The sequence below is a fragment of the Sminthopsis crassicaudata genome, chromosome 4 (assembly GCF_048593235.1).
Source record: "Sminthopsis crassicaudata isolate SCR6 chromosome 4, ASM4859323v1, whole genome shotgun sequence".
NCBI lineage: Eukaryota > Metazoa > Chordata > Mammalia > Dasyuromorphia > Dasyuridae > Sminthopsis > Sminthopsis crassicaudata.
In genome coordinates, this window is record NC_133620.1 from 335,984,847 (window position 1) to 336,007,319 (window position 22,473).

The window sequence follows — 22,473 nt, forward strand, 5'->3', positions numbered from 1 at the left end:
CTTCCTTGAAAATTTCTGGAGACTCAAAGGACATGAACAATTGCATTGGGTTGTATTGGAAATGATATACTCCCTTTTGCTGGGAACCAATGAATAGAAAGCCTTATCCTCCTAATTTTAGGTCAGGTTATCCTGGAGCAAATCGAAATGGCTGGGTAGAAAGCAGAAAGTGATATAGGTAATCAGCCTATGCAAGTCAAACTGAGCAGTGCCTTTATTGCTATATATATGTGTGTGTGTATATATAAATATATATATATATATATATATATATATATGGGGAGTTCTTCTTACTCTTTGAGGAGCCAATTCCAATCAAGCCCAGATATTTAGTTCCTTTGAGAACTCATATTTGTTAATGGCTTATTCTTTCTCTCTCCTTCCTTCATCCCTTTTTTCTCTCTCAATTTGTTCTATTGTAAATGGATTTGAAACTTCATTTGGAGTGCTCTCTATGCAACAGAAGACATATATACTTTTGTGATATTTTGGGTACTCTTTGATATAGAAACCCAGAGAACATTTTTGTTTGGACTGCCAGTGGGATCATTTTTGTGTTTAGAGTCCTAGAGAAATTTTGGTGTCTTCCATTTGTGAAAGGGACACCTGGAGATTTAGTCCAGTTAAATGTGGTCCTAAGCTAAGGCCAAGGGAATCATGGAAGAATTTTTACCCAAGACAGTTTGTTTCTCATCTGAGAACAGGGGGTGGGTGGGGAGGACTGCCTGTCAATCCCAGCTTCTTTTTTCTTTTTTTTTCTGAGGCTGGGGTTAAGTGACTTACCCAGGGTCACATAGCTAGGAAGTGTTAAGTGTCTGAGACCAGATTTGAACTCGGGACCTCAGGGCTGGTGCTCTATCCACTGCGCCACCTAGCTGCCCCCCAATCCCAGCTTCTTAATCCCTATGGGATACACCTCACACATTTTGGAAGCTTAATTAGAATTAATATTTCCCTGAAAAGGGAAGCTCAGTTTTTTTCCTTTTTTTAATTCTTTTCATTGAGTTAGTTGTTTGTTTTTTCATCTTTTTTTTTTTTCTTCTCTATTTGTTAGGGTTATGACAAGCCTTTTTTTTTTTTAAATTACTAAGCAAAAATTAGCTTTTTATTTTAGAAAATTATTTTTTAGTCACATTTTAAGTTCCAAACTTTCTCCCTGCCAAAAGTTAGCCTTTGAAAAGCTCTGAATAATTTGCATAATTCTATATTTGGGGTGTGATTGTGATGGCATTTTAAGCTTAATATTGATCTGAGCCATCTGGAATGTTGAGACTCAGCACAGGGCACAAGAGAAGGCACTTAAAAGGACAATGTTTGAGTTTTCTAATGCTTGATACTCCAGAGACCTTTTATTTATTAGTATAATTAATATATTATCCAATATAATGTAGAATGTATTCATATATTAATTCAATTAATAAAATCCTCATGGATATGGGCTGACAATGCAAATTGAACCCTAGTTGACATAACAAAATTTTTTTAACTGGGGGGAAAAAAGTGTAGTCCTCTTCCCTATGTCTTCTCACTCTGTTCCACCCTGAGCATGTCAGACTGCCATCTCTTGTAACCTCATAGAAGTTTGAATGGCCATGTAAAACTTAAGGAATTATTACTATTTCAAGATTGTCCTGGAAGTTGTGTTGGATAGAGTGGCTTCCAAGTCTTCCATTTAGTCTCAACTAATGTGGCTGTCAGTTCTGTTTTATGTATTTATTCCTAATCTTAGATGAATAAGGATCCTGGATGGAAATGTCTCAGTGACCTGATACTTGTCGTTCCCCAAGAAGTTCATTATTGTGAAAAACCTCATCATCCTACAAGACCCATCAGCTCAGTTATTCCACCTCATCATACTTTCTGTTCCTCTGATGGAGCTATGAACTCCAAGCCCTTCATTTACGACATTTAATTTCTTACCTGACTGTATTACTTTGAAATTTCTTTGAAATTTCTCCCCTTACCTTAGCTTTTTGACTTCCTTTTGTGTGTTGTCTTCTCTCATTAGATTATAATGAGATTAATGCTCAGCACAATACCTGGCACCCAGTGAGCACTTAATAAATGTTTACTGAGCTCTGAAAAGTCAGGAAGCCCTTAGAGCCTGCTAGAGGACAGCATCTGGTATCCTAGAAGAGCAGTGATCAGAATCAAGGGGAAAGTTTATATCAGAATATTGGACAAGGAGACATTGCATCTGCCCAAATGTAGAGAGAAACTGAGGACAAATAGGGATACAGAGACGCAGCAGCTTCTAGTAGTATAACCCTCATGCCAGAAAAAAAAATTGCTCTGAATTCAAGAAAGGACTTCCACGCTGGAAAGTACCATTGAACTATGCTATGTCTACTGCTGCGCACTTTCCCACATACCTGTGAGAGATTATACCTCTAGATTGGGTGGGGGACAGAGGAATAAGAGAGAATTTAGGAGGATTTCATATCAACTCTTCTTACTATACTTAGTAAATGCTTTTATTAAAAGCTAATGGAAAGGGGGCATCTAGGTGGCACAGTGGATAGAGCACCAGCCCTGAAGTCAGGAACACCTGAGTTCAAATCTGATCTCAGACACTTAACACTTTCAAGCTGTGTGGCCCTGGGGGAGTCACTTAGCCCCAGAAAACAGCTAATGTAGTTTATTGATAGATTAATTTGGGGTTTTTGTTTGTTTATGACAAGTGACTTGCCTAGGGTCTTAGAACAACTAAATGTCAAGTGTTTGAGGCTGGATTTGAACTCAGGTTCTCTTGACTTCAGGGCCATGCTCTATCCAGTGTGCCACCTGTCCTCTATTAATACTACTGATGTGCTTAGGAGCTAGAGTTTTAGATGTATATAATCTGAGGTAGCAGCTGTTCCTTTGTTGACCCAACTCTAGTATAAATGCAAGTTCAGGAATCAGTGCCAGAAGGGGTTCCTCAGTAGTACAATGTGGAAAATATGAATGGTCTCTTGGTCCTCCTGCTATCCCATGACAGCAGTAGAGTGCTGCATTAACTTAAAAGAAGAGACAACTGATTTGCTCTCTTCCTCCCAGGTGGGATACCCTGGCATCATGATAATCTTGTCCATGCTGCAGATAGTGCAGGGGCTCAAGTAGGTAAATTTGTGCCTGAACACCTGACTAGATTTTCTATCTTTGTATTTTTTCTTTTCTGATTTAAGTTGAATAAGTATCTATGCTAAAGTAAATGTAGTCAGGCTTGGAGGTGATCTCATGAGATCCAGAAGACCTGGTTCTCTTGAGTAAAAGTGATTGGTATCAATGGGAATTTCCTCATCAGAGAACATGACCATGGACAAAAAAAATATTGGTCTAAGACTGGTCCATTTCACCAGCAGGCATGTAACATACCAAAAGAAAAAATTCATTGTGTTAACTAGCAGTAGTTAAGAGGGATGGATAAAATTAATTCTAGTGTAGTATCTCCTCTCTGAGTAAAGTGTTCAGCCTCATGGCCCCTTTTCCTACACCTCTCTAAGCAGGATTCAGATTCCCTCAGAAACAGGCAAGATTACTGATATAACTATTGAGTTGGGCTCATCACATTATACATATTGTGAACTGCATTTAGAGGAATCCATTTTGGTACATACTTAACTTATATGGGTAATGCACACAACTCCTTATGTGCTTAGAAAATTTATCTTTGTACCTATAGTATGCTCCAGAGTGATGAAGAACCAATTTAAAGATCACTTCAATAATTTAGATGAGATAATGAGGGAAGTGGAGAGAAAGGGTCAGATGAGAGATGATGTGAAGGTAGAAGCGGTAAAATTTGGCAACTGATTAGATATATGAGGTGAAGAAAGAGTGTAGTCTATGATAATACTGAAATTAGGAACCTGGGCTTTAGAAGGTGCCTTCAAGAGAAATAAAAGTTCAGAACAACAAAAGAAAAAGATAATGAGTTCAATTTTAAAGATGTTGAGTTTAAGATATGTCTGGAACACCAAATTTGAAATCTTCAATAGGCAATTAGTAATGTGTGCTGAAGCTTGAGGGAGAGACTGAAGTTGAGCTTATGTATATTTGGGATTTGTGTGATGATCAACTATGATAAGACTCGGCTCTTCTCAGCAATTCAATCCAATGTGATTCTAATAAACTTTGGATGGAAAATGACATTCATAGAAAACTATGGAGATTGGATGAAGATCAAGGCATAATATTTTCACCTTTTTTTTTTCTCATGGTTTTTTTTTTTTGTTGTTTTGATTTTTCTCCCCCAATATAACTCATATAGAAATATGTAAAAAATGAATGTACATATGTAACCTTAAAAATATATGTAAAATACATATACATATATAAACACATGTATATGTGTGTGTATATATATTATATATGAATCATCAAAGAGATGATAATTAAACTCATGGGAGCTAATGAAGTTATCAAGAAAATAAATAAGACAGAATCTTGGGGGTACCTATGTTACAAGATGTGGGATGAATGATGAGCCAGCAAAGATGACTGAAAAATGGCTAGATAGATAGGAAATGAACAAGGAAATAGAAGTGTCCAAAAAACCTGGACAGGATAAGTAGAAAGCATAATCAACACTGTCAAACAGAGCAGGTCAAGAAGATTGTAAGTAAGAAAAGAGCATTTGATTTGGCAATTAAATGAGTGCTGAAAAATTCCTTTTATGACACAGACATGGTACTGATACCTAAACCAGGTAGGTTGAAAACTGAGAAAGAAAACTATAGACCAATCTTCTTAATAAAAATTGATGCTAAAATCTTAAATAAGATATTAGCAAAAAAACTACAGAAAATCATCCCCAGGATAATACACCATGACCAAGTAGGATTTATACCAGGAATGCAGGGCTGGTTTAATATTAGGAAAATTATTAGTATAATTGACCATATTAATAATCAAATTAACAAGAACCATATGATCATCTAAATAGATGCAGAAAAAGTATTTGATAAAATCCAACATCCATTCTTACTAAAAACACTTGAGAGTACAGGAATAAATGGACTATTCCTTAAAATAGTCAGGAGCATATATTTAAAACCATCAGTAAAGCATCATATGTAATGGGGATAAACTGGAACCTTTCCCAGTAAGATCAGGAGTGAAACAAGGTTGCCCACTATCACCATTACTATTCAATATTGTATTAGAAACGCTTCCTTGGCAATAAGAGTCGTAAAAAAGAGATTAAAGGAATTAGAGTAGGTAATGAGGAAACCAAACTATCACTCTTTGCAGATGATATGATGGTATACTTAGAGAACCCCAAAGACTCTGCTAAAAAGCTATTAGAAATAATTCAGAACTTTATCAAAGTTGCAAGATACAAAATAAATCCACATAAATCCTCAGCATTTTTATACATTACCAACACAATCCAATAGCAAGAGATACAAAGAGAAATTCCATTCAAAATAACTGTTGATAGTATAAAATATTTGGGAATATATCTACCAAAGGAAAGTCAGGAATTATGTGAGCAAAATCACAAAACACTTGCCACAAAAATAAAGTCAGATTTAAATAATTGGAAAAATATTAAGTGCTCTTGGATAGGCCGAGCGAATATAATCAAGATGACAATACTCCCTAAACTAATCTATTTATTTAGTGCTATACCAATCAGACTCCCAAAAAACTATTTTAATGACCTAGAAAAAATAACAAAATTCATATGGAAGAACAAAAGGTCGAGAATTTCAAGGGAATTAATGAAAAATAAATAAATAAATAAAAGTCAAATGAAGGTGGCCTAGCTGTATCTGATCTAAAACTATATTATAAAGCAGCAGTCACCAAAACCATTTGGTATTGACTAAGAAATAGACTAGCTGATCAGTAGAATAGGTTAGATTCACAGAACAAAATAGTGAACAACTATAGCAATCTAGTGTTTGACAAACCCAAAGATCCCAACTTTTGGGATAAGAATTCATTATTTGACAAAAACTGCTGGGAAAACTAGAAATTAGTATGACAGAAATTAGGCATGGACCCACACTTAACACCACATACCTTCAAGTTAAGATCAAAATGGGTCCATGATTTAGGCATAAAGAATTAGATCATAAATAAATTAGAGAAACATAGGATAGTTTACCTCTCAGACTTGTGGAGGAGAAGGAATTTGTGACCAAAGAATTAGAGATCATTGTTGATCACAAAACAGAAAATTTTGATTACATCAAATTAAAAAGCTTTTGTATAAACAAAACTAATGCAAACAAGATTAGAAGGGAAGTAACAAACTGGGAAACAATATACTCTTAAAAAAAAGAAAAGAAAAGAAAAATTTGGAGAGAGAAAGTTCAGATGAGTGATGAGATCAGATACCAAATTGAAAAGAATTGAGGAATGAATGAGAGCAAAGGAAGTTGAAGTAACAAGTGCAGCAAAAATTTTCAAATAATTTAGCTAAGAAAGATAGAAAAGATATAGGACAAAAGCATCAAAGGATAATACAGATAAATGAAAATCTAAAAAGACCAGAAGAGGCTTGTAGGTGTTGAAAGGCAATAAAGAGGGAAGTGATGGGGAATGGTTGAAAATTGGAGAGATGGGGAGATGATCTGTTCAATTAAGTTGTTTACAACTTTAAGGGTTTGTAGTGTTCATACATGATTGTTCATTCATGATGGGGTCACTCAAATTAAGGGAGATCCTACTTTTGGTTAAAATGACTATGTGTATAGCAACAGTAAAAAGATGATTTTTCACATATAGCAGATATAAAAGAGTTTCCTTAAGTTTGCCACTTAACTCATTGCTAAATGGTTTTATCATCTAGATCTCTAAAGCAATTCAACATTATTTCCATCCTCCTTGGTCACTTCACTTTAACTAGCTTTTGATGGGGTTTTTTGTTTGTTTGTTTTTTTTTTAGATCACTCTCCATTTGCCTTCTGTCTTCTTAGTTGGATGTAACCTCGTTTTTACATGTAAAAGATTATTTCTCTATCTTGTTGCTATTAGCAACTGTTTAAAATAGTGCTTTGATAGCTGGAAAGCCTGCTTTGAAAGGCCCTCATCCAGAACAGAATATTTTGAGCAAAACTAAACAAGGATTATTTTTGTGGTAAACTGGTTTAATTATACAGACCCAAGAGTCATCACAATAAACAACTTTAGACCTTGGAGAATGCTTTATGTACCCACTGTTAGAAGAAATTTATATCTTATGAAAACGCGAGGAAAAATTCACAGTTGTTCCATATCTTGAAACAAAACAATCATCCACCTTTTTGTGATCTAACATGAATGCAGAGGATGATGAAGCTTGTTAACCTTCATCATCCTCTGCATTCATGTTAGATCACAGAATTGATCAGAGTTTTTTTTGTTTTTTTTTCCTGAGGCTGGGATTAAGTGACTTGCCCAGGGTCACACAGCTAGGAAGTGTTAAATGTCTGAGACCAGATTTGAACACCGGTCCTCCTGAATTCAGGGCTGGTGCTCTATCCACTGTGCCCTTGATTAGAGTTCTTAAAGTCTTTCAAAGTCATTTTTCAATGTTGCTATTATTGCATGTTATTCTCATAGTTCTGTACAAAGATTACTTTTCCAAAAAAACCTGACCTATTAACTGCCCTCCAAATTCAAGTTTCCAACTTTAACTCTGTAACTTTTTTAGGCTTCAGGTTTGTCTGGTAAGTATTCCTCCTTTAGCCCTTCTTCAACAACTCCTTAGCTTCTTTCAAGGCTTAGTTCAGATGTTTCCTCCGTATTGAAACCTCTCAACCCTCATTCTTCCTCCTATTTTTAGTCTTTTTCCACCTCAACGGTACCTCATCTTTTACTTATCTGTGTAGATAGCCCCCTTTATAGCCTCCATCCCAATCCATTTGCTAAGTACAAAGTAAGCCCTTTAAAGACAAGAATTATTTGTCTTAAAAATCCAAAAAACTCATGATGGAAAATTCTGTCAATATCTAGAGAAAGAGCTAATGGAGTCTGAATGCAGATTGAAACATACTGTTTTCACTTTCTTTTCTTTTTATGTTTTTTCCCCCTATTACTTTGTTTCTTTTTTCACAAAATGACCAATATGAAAATGTTTTACATAAGTGCACATATTTAACATGTCAAATTGTTTATTCTCTTACGGAGGATGTTAAAAAGTGTCCAAATGTATAATCGAAAAAATACTACTTAAAAAGGAAAAAAAAAAAAAAAAAAAGAGTAGGGTAAAGACAACTTACATTGTCAAAAAATCAAATGCCTCTGAAATGAATGTGTAAAAAAAAAATTGGGATTTGTGATGAGAGATAGGAAAGGGGGAACCCCGTTTGGTTGGTGCAAAGATAGTAAAATAATCCCATGATGGCACAGTGTCCCCTTTAAATGAATTTACAGGCCTGAAAACCTAGATTGATAAAAAGGTTTATTGTAGGGATTTTAGAAGTAAAGTTTAGTTAGTAAAGTTGAGGGTAGAGATAGAAGAGCACTGGATTAGGTCTGGTGGGCAGAAACCCTTGGCATAAGGATGCCATACTTAGGACTTCTGCAAAAGCATGGCGTCTAGCTTTACCCTTTTATAATGGGGGGGCTCTTGGTGATGTTGAAGGTGGGTGGAGTCCCAGGCTCCAGGTGGGCTTTCAGTTAGCTCAGATCCAGTGGGGGCTGGGGAAAGCCCGATATCACTGGAATTCAAAAGAATGCTTTTTGACCAGGATTTGTGAATCAAAGGTCAGCCATGGGGGTTGGGGAATCAGAAAGAAATCTTAAAGGGACCTCAACCCCCATTAATTTGTAACAACAAAAACTATTGTCTTTGGTTACCTAACATCTGGCACAAGCATTTTTTACATTGTAAGCACTTGATGAATTTGCGGGTTTTAGTAGTTTGATTACTGTCATTTTAATATCACTGGTATCTTTTGTAGTCCTATGTATTTTAGTCATTTATTATTATATACATTATTCTGAGAAGGACCCATAGGCCCAAGAAGTCCAAGACAAAAAACAAAACAAACAAACAAACCCCCCCCCCCCCCCCACATCCTTAAGAACTCCAAATTAAGGAAGGATAGAGGAGTGTTCTGTGATTTTGTGAAGAGAGGCTTTATATCTTTTGGACTTCAAGTTGATAGGATTCATAGGCAAAGAAAAAGACAAGATTGAGAGGCAGATTGAAGCAGTGTGAAATCAATCTAACAGGCCATGGAATGACTGTAAACTAAAGGAAGATTAGATTGAGGAAGTAGGTTAGAACCTGCTTATCGAGGTCTTTGAATGCTTTAATTGGGAGTCTGAGCACTTCTGAGTTTTCTGAGTTGGGGAGAAAAGGATCATAGAATTCAAGTTGTAAAGAACATTTATATTGCTTTAGAAATGAGGAAGCTGATGTTGAGAGATCAGAAATGACTTGGGGGAGTAGCTAGTTGGTAGAGTGGATAGAGCACCAACCCTGAAGTCAGGAGGACCTGAGTTCAAATGTGACCTCAGTCACTTAACAATTCCTGGCTGTGTGACCATGAGCAAGATACTTAACTCTAATTGCCTCAGGGGAAAAAAAAAGAAAATTATTTGGGTGGGATTACACTATTAATAGGCAACAGATCTAGAATTAGATCCCAGAGTCTTTGTCTGGACTCTGTCCAGGAGATCATACTCCCTCTATTATGAATCACCTCTATATGGTGATTAGGAAATAGCAATTAATAATGAGATGCCTCTAACTACAGGACAGAGGATGGAGGGGAAAAGAAGGTTGAGATCAGTTGGGAGGTCAATGCTGGATCAAGGTGGTAGCATGAAAATGGACAGATGGAAGATATATTACAGGAAGACAAATGAGAAAAAGGGTTGAAACCACCCATATGACAAAATAAGAGATTTCATTGACTTGGGTCTCTTATATTTTTGGTTTTACTAATGATGACCTGCTATTGCTTTTATGATTCATAACTCTTAAGTCTGAGAAAGACACAATAGTTTCTTTACAGAGTCTGGAATGTCTTTTTTTACTCTTATGTTCCTACAGCTATTAGCCTTTTTACCTAAACCAGGCCCTCTTTGCCTTAAGCTAGAACAAATATATCAATCCCCTTTAGACTTACCTGATTTCAGTTTCTGCCCATAGTTCTAAGATCCTTCTCCAAGTGGCTTATAGAGTTTTCTTCTTTCAGTTATGATTAGTCTGGGGGTCCATCTGTGCACTATCATCTTTGTACCTCGATCCAACATCCTTTCCTGTATTTGATATAGAAGTGACATTTTGGCATTGGTGAGTCCAGTATATTCAAGGAGTAAGGATATGGGCAGAAACTGGAATCAGGTCAGGCTAAGGGGATTGATAATTGATATTTATAGAAAGGGCCTACCTACTGGGTAAGGGTCTCCCCTTTCCTCCCTCCCCCCATCTCCATTAAAAGACAATGTTTCCCTGAAACAAGTCTGGAAGAAATTTTGCCTCTATCTATAACCAATAGCCAACACTTCAGAATATAAAGCAGTGAAACTCCTAGCTGACTGGTTAATGCCCTCAGCTTCAAGTCTGGAAGAAATTTTGCCTCTATCTATAACCAATAGCCAACACTTCAGAATATAAAGCAGTGAAACTCCTAGCTGACTGGTTAATGCCCTCAGCTTCAAGTCTATTTTTGAATTCAACCACATGATCACTAGAGGCTTGAGATTTTCCTATGGGACACTTAATTAGCATAATGGGGACTTCTCTAGGTCTGTTTGTCTCAGATGACTAGGATGTCCTAATTAATTAGTCTTAAGTCTAAAGGTTGTCCTTATATACATCCAAAGTCCTTGGAATCCAGGGTTTCCAAGTTTCTCAATTTCCAAATCCTATTCAATATCCAATTTCTCATGAAGATGTGTAGAGACAGGGAAAGGCCCAGAGATAAACCTAAGGCCAGGGACAAAGCTATTTTCTTTCTCCCAGTTTAGCCCACAGTCTTGCCTTTGTTATGTAGATATGTCTAACAAAGCCTAAAGGGTTTTTCAGGCTTTTCAACTCCCTAATATTGTTGGGATAAACCATTGTTCTGTTATGTGGACTGGAATGAAAAATGCTGGGATGGACAGTTCTGTTCAGGGGTGTATTTGCACTCTCATTGTGACCAGAAAAGGACAAATCTGAATCTATTCTATCCGTGTTGTACTCTCCTCCACAGACCACACAAACATGTTCACTCCCATCTCTGTGTCTGTTTTTTTTTCTGTCTGAAATGCTTCTTATTTCCTCCATCCATCCCTTCTCATCCCACTTCTTTATAAAGGCAACTTCAAACAAATTAATTTTTCTCTTCTCTGATGAACTCCAGTGGGAAATAAATTCTCCCCCTAAAAAGGGAAGTAAGCAAAGCTCATTTGTATCAGCTGCCTTTTCCTATTCCTTTCCTACAATCCTAATTAGTCAATCTCTTTTTTTTTTTTTTTTTTCTTTCTGAGGCAATTGGGGTTAAGTGACTTGCCCAGGGTCACACAGATAGGAGGTATGTGTCTGAGGCCATATTTGAACTCAGGTCCTCCTGGCTTCAAGGCTGATACTCTATCCACTGTGCCACCTAGCTGCCCCCTAATTAGTCAATCTCAAAGTTGGAATTCATTATTATTCATTGCCATGAATTGTACTTCATTAGTGGTTTCTTTATTGTGGTGACAAAGTAGTGTTAAAAGTCTGCTCATAACAATGAATTAGAGAAGGGGAAAGGCAAAAGGAAGTACAAAAAGCTAATGAGGAAAATGCCCTAAAAAGCAAAATTGGTCAAATGGGAAAGGAGGTACAAAAGCTAAGGAAAACAATTCCTGGAAAATTAGAATTGAGCAAATGGAAGCTAATGAATTTCATGAAAAATCAAGAAATAATAAAAGAAAAAAAAACCCCAATGTGAACTATCTAATTTGAAAAACAACTGACCTGGAAAATAGATTCAGGAGAAATACGTTAAAAATTATTGGCCTACCTGAAAGCCATGATGAGAAAAAGAGCCTAGATATCATCTTTCAAGAAATTAATCAAGAAAAACTATCCTGATATTCTAGAATCAGAGGGTAACGTAGAAAGGTGAAAAAGATGAAAACTCCCAGGAATATTATAGCCAAATTCTGGAACTTTCAGGTCAAGAAGAAAATACTGCAAGCAGCCAGAAAAAAACAATTCAAGTATAGTGGAGTCATAGTTAGGATAAGACAAAATTTAGCAGCTTTTACATTCAAGGATCAGAGGGCTTGGAATATGATATTCTGGGGAGCAATGAAGCTAGGATTACAACCAAGAATCACCTACTCAGCAAAACTGTACATGTTAATACCCTAGGCAAAAATTTTAACTGTGCCCAAAACTAATGATGGTGAAACTATGACCAAAAATTTGCTGGTCTTCGACTGTGAACTCTCTTTCCAAAAACATAAGAGTATCTTAAGACAAGATTCCAGCTGATAGTCCTCAAAGTCAGCTCGCATTTCCCACCTCAATGTACTCATTTTGGATTTTCTTCACTTCTCCCTATTCACTGTTTTGCATTTTTTTTAAATTGGCCACGCCCTATTTAGCTCTTGCTCCACAATTTTCCTTAGTGTTTTGTCTCTGAAGTTCCTTGACAGCCGAGATTCCTTTTTCTTAAATGTATTTACATCCCCAGTGCTTAGTACAGTGCCTTCGAAGTAGAAGGCACTTAAAAGATGTTTACTGACTATTAAGTCAATAGTCAATAGACTACAAATAATTCTGACGCTACAAATGGTGGAGACCACAACTATAAATCAGAGTCACATGCCTATTTGAAAAGTAGCTTAAAATGGACTCAGTCAAATAATTCACAGCAGAGATGCTATGCTTTGAAAGAATTGTGATTAAGAAGTCACCATAAGAAATGACCAGCAGGATGATTTCAGAAAGGCTTGGAGAGACTTATATGAACTGATACTGAGGAGTGAAATGAGCAGAACCAGGAGATCATTATACACTTCAACAACAATACTATATGATGATCAATTCTGATGGACATGACTCTCTTCAATAATGAGATGAACCAAATCAGTTCCATTTGTTCAATAATGAAGAGAACCAGCTACACCCAGGGAAAGAACTGTGGGAAATTAGTGTGAACCACAACATAGCATTTCCATTCCTTCTGTTTTTGTCTTCTTGCATTTTTAATTTCCTCTTCAGGTTATTTTTACCTTATTTCTAAGTCCAATTTTTCTTGTGCAGCAAAATAACTGTATGGATATGTATACATATATTGTGTTTAACATAAACTTTAACATATTTAACATGTATTGATCTATGTGCTATCTGGGGGAGGGGATGGGGGGGAAGGAGGGGAAAAGTTGGAACAGGTGGTTTTGTAAGGGTTAATGCTGAAAAATTTCCCATATCTTGTAAATAAAAAGCTATAATACAAAAAAAAAAAAAAAAAAAAAAAAAAAAAAAAAGTCACTAAAAGACATCAGGGGAAATCTGATTCTAAACGTTTAAATTACACTTGGCCAATATGTGAATGTCTTCATACTTGTGAACTGTGTATCCATTCTTCCTATTAATATTGTATGTATTTGTGGCAGAGTGTGTCCCAGATTTATGAGGGAAGATATTTTGTTTTGATATTTTAGTGAATTCTTTTGAGTTTGTTAGCCCTCTGACTAGAGACAAGGCTGACACACAGATGGGGGCTCATGGGTTATGGCTTTTGAAATGTGGAATCAGAGAATGTCTAGAACCTGGGGCGATGACTTTTTGGCTTCTTTCTTATGATTACTGTTGCAGTTCAGGACCCACAATCTCTCAGCTCCACTCATCGGGGTAAAGGCACCATGTTAAAAACAAAACAAAACTGTGGCTACAAAGTTGATTGCTTGAATAATATAAACACAGAGAGCCAAGACTAAGCTCTGCAATTTCCCAGGTACAGGAATACTCTCTCCTCCAAGCAACAGATACAATATTTATGAACACAAACAATATTTATGTCAAACTCTAACCTAGAATCCTGAATCCTATCAATAGAGAATCCTTTCTTGCCAATAAATTTGAAACCACATGACCTTGCAAAGATAGAAAGCTTGCATATGCATCCTGGGAATATTGTTTGGTACATACTCCAAAATCACTTAGGTTGAAGGTACATCACCATCTGGTGGCCAAATTATATGTTACATTCTCTGCTTTGTTAATATTATAGTGCTTTAAGATTTGCAAAACTCTTTATATATATACTATTTCATTTGATCCTCAAAACTGAATTTAAGAAAAATCAAGTAATTTGCCCAGGGGAATATAAGTATTACGTATGAACTCCCTTCCTGACTTCAAGTCTAGTACTCTGCTTTGTGCCACCTAGTTGCCTACAATTCATAAGAGACAGCTTGTGAGCTAGTGTAGGCTACTGCTACTTCAATCAATAGATGGTGAAATCTACCAACTCACATGCAGTCCACACCTGTATCACTTATTATTTTTTTTAATATTAGTTTTATGGATGCCTTCTGTTTTGACATCAAAGTCATCTTGAGATTTAGTTTCCTGCTCTTCATACCATATTGAACTCCTCCCTGTAATAAAGAAAAACATTTAATCAAAACCGATCAATATTTGTGTATGTGTATCTGTTTGTAGCATTATATACATGAAAGAAGGAATATGTCATAAGTTCTTGGGGAACAATCAATCATCATCAGTTATTTCAATTGTTCTATCTCCAATTAACTAGTATAGTAATTGGCATATAACATAGAAACAGAAATCTGTGTAAGAATTTTAAGCTTAATGCAACGAATAATAGTTTTTCTTTCCTCAAAGAAGCAGTTTCAGTTATAAGCTCCTAAATGTAGTGGACCCAATGAGAACTTGATAATTTAGGTTGAATTTACCCATAACTGGGAAGCTGTATGGTGCATCACAAAGATCAGGTAAAACAAAAAGCTGCAAACTTGGTATCTCCTTCTCCATCAGGGCCTCTCCCAACACTGATTGATAAGCAAGATTTGAAACAATGGGATACTGAATCACCATAACTTTGAACAATATGAGGTGCTTAAAATAAAAGGCCTTTGTAATAATACAATAATTGAAATTATTACTTGAGCATTTTATATGATGTCATTTGCAAAATAGATTCGGGTATGCTTGAATTTATCCTGGTTTCATTTTAAGTGGAACAATTATGATCAAGTAGACTTTATTGTACTATTTGATATTAAGACGAGGTGTCAGACCTGACTGGAATTAGCCCTGTTGCAGTTTAGAATTCCAGAACCCAAGTGATTCACCAGTTTTTGTCACCCCAGAAGCAGAGACTACTATCTCCACAACTAGTTTCTCTATACTTGAAAAAAAAATACTTGATATTTTTAATACTCTTATTCTATCATTATCCTCTTCATTTTTCTACATCTTCTCAAAAAACAAATCCATGTAGTAATTATGTCCTAAAATGGATTTTTCTTTCTTTACCTCTGGTACACTGTCAAGAGGTAGGATTGTTTCATTTCTAGTTCTGTGAAATTGTGATAGATCACTGCATGCAACACACCTTACATATTTAAGTACTGGTTTTTTTTTTTGTTTGTTTTGTTTTGTTTTTGTTTTTTACAAAATTGTAGTCATTTAAATCATCTTCCAGGTTCTGCCCACTTCATTGTATATTAGTTCATAGAAATCTCGTCACTTCTTTTTGAAATCCTTGCTTTATCCCTCATTTATTGGAAAAACTTCTCCATTACATAGTTGATTTCATAAAAAGATGTGGAGGAATCTTGGCCAATTCTAAACCAAGATAGACTGCCTAGTTTTCACATAACTATTGACAGGCAATAGGAAGCTAGCACAGGCAAACAAGCTAAAGCCTACCAATATGATCAGTGACACACATAGTTTACACATAGTTCTATTTAGAGAAGTGGAAAACCCATAAAGAAAGATACAGAAAGTCTAGAATCTCAGTGTTCAGAAGGCTCGAGGAAGGGACTTTGAGACAACTCAGGATCTGAGATCCATAGCACTTTGTCCTGAGATGCCATAAAGGTTCCTGAAATTTTAATATTAAAAAAACTGAAGATTCAGTGGGGTATAATTCAGGGAGGTGGAGGTCAGGATAGGAATCTAGGGAAATCAAGAAGAGACCAAGCAGAGCAAACCACTTAAGTAGGTGGGTGAGGCTGAGCCCACAAAATTCTCATTTGGGAACTAAAGCACATTTTTACAAAAAATTATTATAGATCTAAAAATTCCCCAAATAAGGAGCAAGTAATTTTAATAACTGTAAATTGTATCTCAAAGGAAAAGATGGATTTTCCAAAAAGACTACAGGTTACTTAAAAGAAATTAAACAAAATTAAACAAAAGATGTGTGAATTTAGGCATGTCACTTAATCCCAATTGCTTCAACAAATAAATAAATAAATCCAGAGTTCCTATTTCAAAGAAAAAATACTACAAATATTCAAAAAGCAGCATAAATACTAAGAGACACAGTTCCTTATACACAATCATACACAAAAAACAGTCAAGATCACACAAGAGCTGGCAGTTTTTGTTATACATAAAGAGATTTTACAATACCATATTCCAAAAGGCAAAACAACTAAGTAACATTGCAAAACTGAGAACAATCTAACAGGGTATGTAATAATACCTTTAACTTAATAAAGAACTTAAAGCATTTTTCATGAGCTCTGGAAGTTCCTCACCTAAGTTTGTGATAGAGCTACCCCAGATGCATGTTCCATTTACCCTGAATCTGTAATCCAGAACTGGGCACAAGACAATAAGGCTGCCAGTTGACACCAGTCCTTATTGAGATATCTGGGTATGGTTCTGGGGCTACTTTGATATGGATTTAGGACTTTCTTTTGCAGTTTTCAGTGGGTGCTGGAGTATTCCATATGTGGTAATTTTTGTCAGACATCGTGCCTAGTGTCCAAACATCTGTCTCTATATAGTGACCTGGGCTGGAAAAATAACTTGTGACTTTTTTTGGGAGGATTTATGAGGGGAAGTTTACTGTACTGCTTACTGCTATTCTGCCTTCTTGACTACATCTTTAAGGCTGTTTTACTTGACAATGTTAAGTATCTTTGTAAAAAACTGTACTTTTAGTTCTATTTACTTCATTTGGTATTAATTCATACTACCCAGAATTTTGGGCAGTCCTTCCTTTTAAAAAAATTTTTAAGCACAATAATATTCCATCACATTAATCTGTCTTCATTTGTTCAGCCATTCCTCATTTGACTGATACTTCCTTAGATACTTGTTCTTTAGTTTTCTTTTCCCCCCCAAAAACCAAAAAGATAGTCTTCTGTTTACTATTCTTTTCCATATATTATCCTCCATCTTAACCACCCTACCCTGATCCTCACTTATTTCTCTGTTGAGTTTGATATTTCTAATCCAAACTTTCTATGTTTTTGTGTAGCATTTAGATCAATGAAGTGACCCATCAGAATACCTATGATTAAGTGTGTTAGCTGCTTCCTGGGATAATAGGGATAATAGAATTAAGATATTTATTTTTGGAATGGCCACTGTGTGGATTAATTTTGCTTGACTATGCATATTTGTTATAATGAAATATTTTTCCTTTAATTTTTCTGAGGGTGGGACGTGAGGTGAGAATGGTTATTAAAAAAGTGATGCCAAAACTAGTGGAACATTGAAACTTTTTTTTGAACTGAGAGAAGAAAACAGAAGCTAAGAAAAAAACAGACAAGTTATACTTTTGAGAAATCCCCCTCCAACAAAATAGCATGATATAAAGATTTATAGTATATACAATTTTTATCATAAGACACATAGAATATATCTTTTTCATAAACTAATTTTTATAAGAAAAAATGTTAAACTTAACAAGGTTAACAAGTGGGGTTGAGAGGGTATATGGGAGGATAATGCTGAATGTAATAGTAGCAAGAAAAAAACTTTTTGATCTTGAACTAAGAAACTAAAAATGGAAAGTAGAATCTAAAATGGGATCCTAATCAATTGGAGAATGGCTGAACAAAATGACATGATTGTAAGGAAATATTGTTATAAGGAAAAAATTATCACCTATTTTTTGATATGGCATAATAATTTGATGTAACAATATAGTAAATAAAAGTTTCTATTAATTATTTTTATTTCCCTTTCATTTGCCAATAATTCTTTTAGATTTATGATCCTGGTAACTTGGTTTTTGTCCTTTAAAAAAACCCAGAGTAGCTAATAGTTTGTTGTTTGTAGTAAATCACATCCAAATCTTTGTGACACCATTATCTTCCCGATTTAAAGCCCAGCACTCTACTATCTAGCTGTTTTACCTATCAATCAAGTAAATGTTTTTGCTTTTAATTTATAATTTTTTTTTTTAACAAAATTGTTTTTGTGCTCAGTTGGGATTTTTGGATCTGAAGGGTTTTTTCTTTAATGTTTAAATTGATCTGTCCTCTCTCTTGTTGATGAAAGTGTTGAGAGATTCAAATTTCTGCCTAGGCTGTTTGGCTAAATCCCTTAAGTTTTAGTATATAATAGTTTTCTTTGATGGAATTTTCTATTGACCCATCAATTTTTTTTTCTTTTTTACAATTATTTATTCTCCATATGGTTGAATACTTTCGTTAAAGACCTTTTATTGGTAATGATTTTTGTATTGTCAATAAAGGATACATTTGATATTTCTCCTTGTCTGCATCTGTTTGAGATGTAAAGATTTCATACACAGCTGAAACATGTATTCACCTTTTTATTTCCACTTAATAATCACCAGAAATTTAGACTTATAACTTTTTATTTATTAGGTAATTTATAGATTTATCTAGGTCTGAAAAAGGTAACTTGAAGTCCCTACCTATTATAGTTTTGTTATATCTCACATATTCGATTTTTTTCCTTTAAAATTCTTAGATATTACACACACATACATACACAATGGGTGTCCCCAAAGTCTTATTGGTATTTTCATTTGCATAGTTCCTTTAAAAATAATATAATGTACTTATTGCTTTTAACTATATCTATTTGATTACCATGCTGATTATTCTGAGTTTACTTGAAACAATAAATTCTGCTCTGGATGCTCTTTAACCTGCAATTTTAACTGGTTCATAACTTATTTCTAGACCTATTAGAAGCCCACGTTCTTAAGCTAGGATTGTATGGTCCAGTACTACTTTGTCTAAACAGTTCTAAATCCTCACATTAGTTCCTGCTAAGTAATTTTGTCTCCCTAGAATAAGGAATGCATTTTCTGGATTTTTTTTTTTTTTTAAAATCAGTTCCCATTTGTAAGCTTTAAAATACACACAGTTTGACTTCCCTGTAGGTAAACAGTTTATAGTAAGGAAATAAAAGATTTAAATTGAAAGTAACAGATATAGGACAAAATAACTAACAGGAGAAAAGTGTGAATGTCTGTGGCAGAATAAGAATTACATTACATTATGTCACTATATTGATAATTATGTTATTAAGACTCGGGTCTCCCTAGGTACTTTCATATAGTTTCTCATTTGTTATGTGAGCCTAGTTCCCTCATGCTATTCCTAAGAAGTGGTAGAGTAAAATAAACTCTACACAGGAGCTTGGAGACTTGAGACTTAAGGAAACAAGAAAAACTGATAAAAACTGATCAGTTTTTTCTCAGTTCCCATTTGTAAGCTTTAAAATATACACAGTTTGAATTTCCTGTAGGTAAACAATTTATAGTAAGGAAATAAAGAGACTTTAGCTTTGGCTGTTTTGGAAAGAGCTGTATTGAGAAGTTGAACAGAAATATCTTAAAGACATTCTCATGTGGAAAAGTACGATTACATTTATTCTGTGTGACCTCAGGGGACTGAACTCAGAACAATAAATCTAAGTTTTTGAGAGAAAGATTTTTATTTCATTAGCCTACAGATCCAAAGGATTGAGGTGGTCTGTCCTTATGACAGAACCCTAGCTCTGGACTCATATAAACTGGGTTCAGTCCTAGGGGAGTTGACCTCTAAAAAGAGGCACCCATGTTTAACATATTGGATTGCTTGCCAAATTTAGAGGGTGTGGGAGAAAGGAGGGGGAAATTGGAACATAAAGTTTTGCAAGGGTTAATGTTGAAAAATTATCCATATGTTTTGAAAATAAAAAGCTTTAATTAAAAAAATAAAAAGAGGTGCCAACCTCTTTTTACCTGATTGTCACTGGTTCCTTAAATCCCCAATCCAGGAGCTCTCATGCTTAAGAGTTATCTGAAAAGGAATCCTGGGGGTCCTTTATTGAAAGATATTCAGTATTTGAAGTTTAGGACAACTATTTCTTCCACACAAAAATGTTTGAAATATAGTTAAGACTTATAAAAAATAATTGGAAACCCGTTTAGTATTCTGTTCTGAAAGATTAATACTCAAACATAAAAACATGAAACATTTTATGGCATTGCTCAACAGCCATTTCATTTTCACTTCTGCTCTGCATTGTCCAAATATACTTCAAGGATTAGGTTCATCTTTTTGCTGGTAGCCATCTCCTCCTTTGAAACATGTTAAAGATGCAAGGAAAACTTCTTACTGTCAATCATCCAACCCTCTCCATTATTCCAAACCTTCAGTCAGTGAGGTAGGTAGTTGTAAACACCTGTCTGAGGACCATTGTGTCATGCTCAGGAAAAGAAACAAAGTTTTAAAAAAAAAAAGAGCAGATAAGGTTTTAAAATGTAGTCTCAGATTCAACTAGACAAGCATATCCTCTCAACGCCATTTGTGAGTTGCCGCCATAGCTGCCTAGGCATTGGGAGTGGGAAGAGGAATTCTTTCACAGAAAGTTCGAGAGACTCAAATCACATATTCAGAAGAACGGGACATGTTATTCCTCCCTTTAAGGTCTTCCAAATGAGTGGCTCTTGTTGCTAGGTGTCAATCTTCTTTCAAACAATATTCTGTCATTAGGTCAGGGAGAAGCAAACAGGGGATCAATTAGAAGTCTTTGATTTTGAATATCCTTTAGTGAGGGATCTTCTCTCACCAGAAGGGATCAAGAAGCGTGCTCAGAGTTCTTAAAGACATGTTCAAGATTTATCAGATTATGGTGGGGTATGTCTCCCAGGCAAGCACTGACATAAATGACCTCTGGGGCAGTTTAGATTCTATGATTCTAAGCTTAGCTCAGCTTACTTCTAGACTTAACATTTCATACAATTTGTAGAAGATACAGAGATAATTTAGCTAGAAGACTTAGGCAGAAAGGATGAAAACTGGCTTTAAACACTTGAGGTTTCATGTCCAAAAGAAATTAGATATGCTTTAGCTAATCTTAGAGGGGAGGTTGCAGAGGCACATTTAGGTTGAAAGGAAGAACTTTCCAAAATTAGAGCCCTCCAAAATTGGGAGTAGCTGTCAGGTGTTCCTTGGAATTTTTCAGGCTGACTGATTAGGGATATTACAGAGAAGCACTAGTAGGAGATGAACTGAAATTCTAGTCCCTTGTAATTCATAATAGAGGAACAGGGGTCTATAGGACTTCAGGCTGTGCTGTCAACAGGCTTTTGCCTGTTCTAATTCTCAAAGCAACCTATTGCAAATATATTTTTAAAAATTTTACATTTTACAATCTTGAAGCTGCTTTACTTACAAAGATCATCTTGCCTTTCACTCATTCGGACTATTCTAAAGAACAGGATACAAAATTTGTCCTCAAGGAGCTTTCATCCTTCCATTCTGGCAGACTCTTCCAGGATCAGATATGCAGTGATTAAAAAAAATGACTTATAAAGATCACATATCAAGTTAGAAAATAAGCTAGAAAGGAGTTCTGACTGTCAAGCCTTTTAAAACACGGTATTTAAATTTAAGGGCAAATAGAAATAAATACAGATACAAAGTGAAGAATACATTGTATGTTTATTATTCACAGTTAATTACTACCTACCAAATGCTGTTGCAGAGTTAAAGGATTAAGTACATAGGTCTTTTTATTTAAACACTGATTTCTTTTTCTTTTTTTTAATATATATATACACAAAACAGTTCAGCAAGGCTTCTTGATATACACCAATTCCAAAATAAACAATCAAATGGTCCAGGTGTCGAATGCCATTGTTTTCTTTTATCATTTCTGATGGAAGAAGAACTAGAACCAAACAGCATGAGGAGGAACACAAGGAATGCTCAGATTGGAGAGTTGCTTACCTTTTGGTGAATCAGAATATTAAAAGGCAGCATCCATCTCTACAAGTGCCCAAAGAAAGTTTCAAAAAAAAAAAAAAAACCAAAAGACACTCAAGAAAAAAATGAAGGTCTTGTTTATTTTAAGGGGATGGGCATTAAAAATAATATGGTTGCTAGAAAAATAATAAAGTAATCAAAGACTGACACTAAGGACATTGCTATTAAACTAGTCTCCCTTTAGTTAAAAATTATTTCCTCCCAAATACTTTTTTTCTGCTTCAGAAGTTTTGTAGGGGCATTAAGAGGTGAGTGGGATGGACTAGTCATAAACAGCCTGCTGTTAACTAGGAAGTGAAGATACTAGTCCCTTGCTTCTTGAAGCATTTAAGCAGGTCAGGA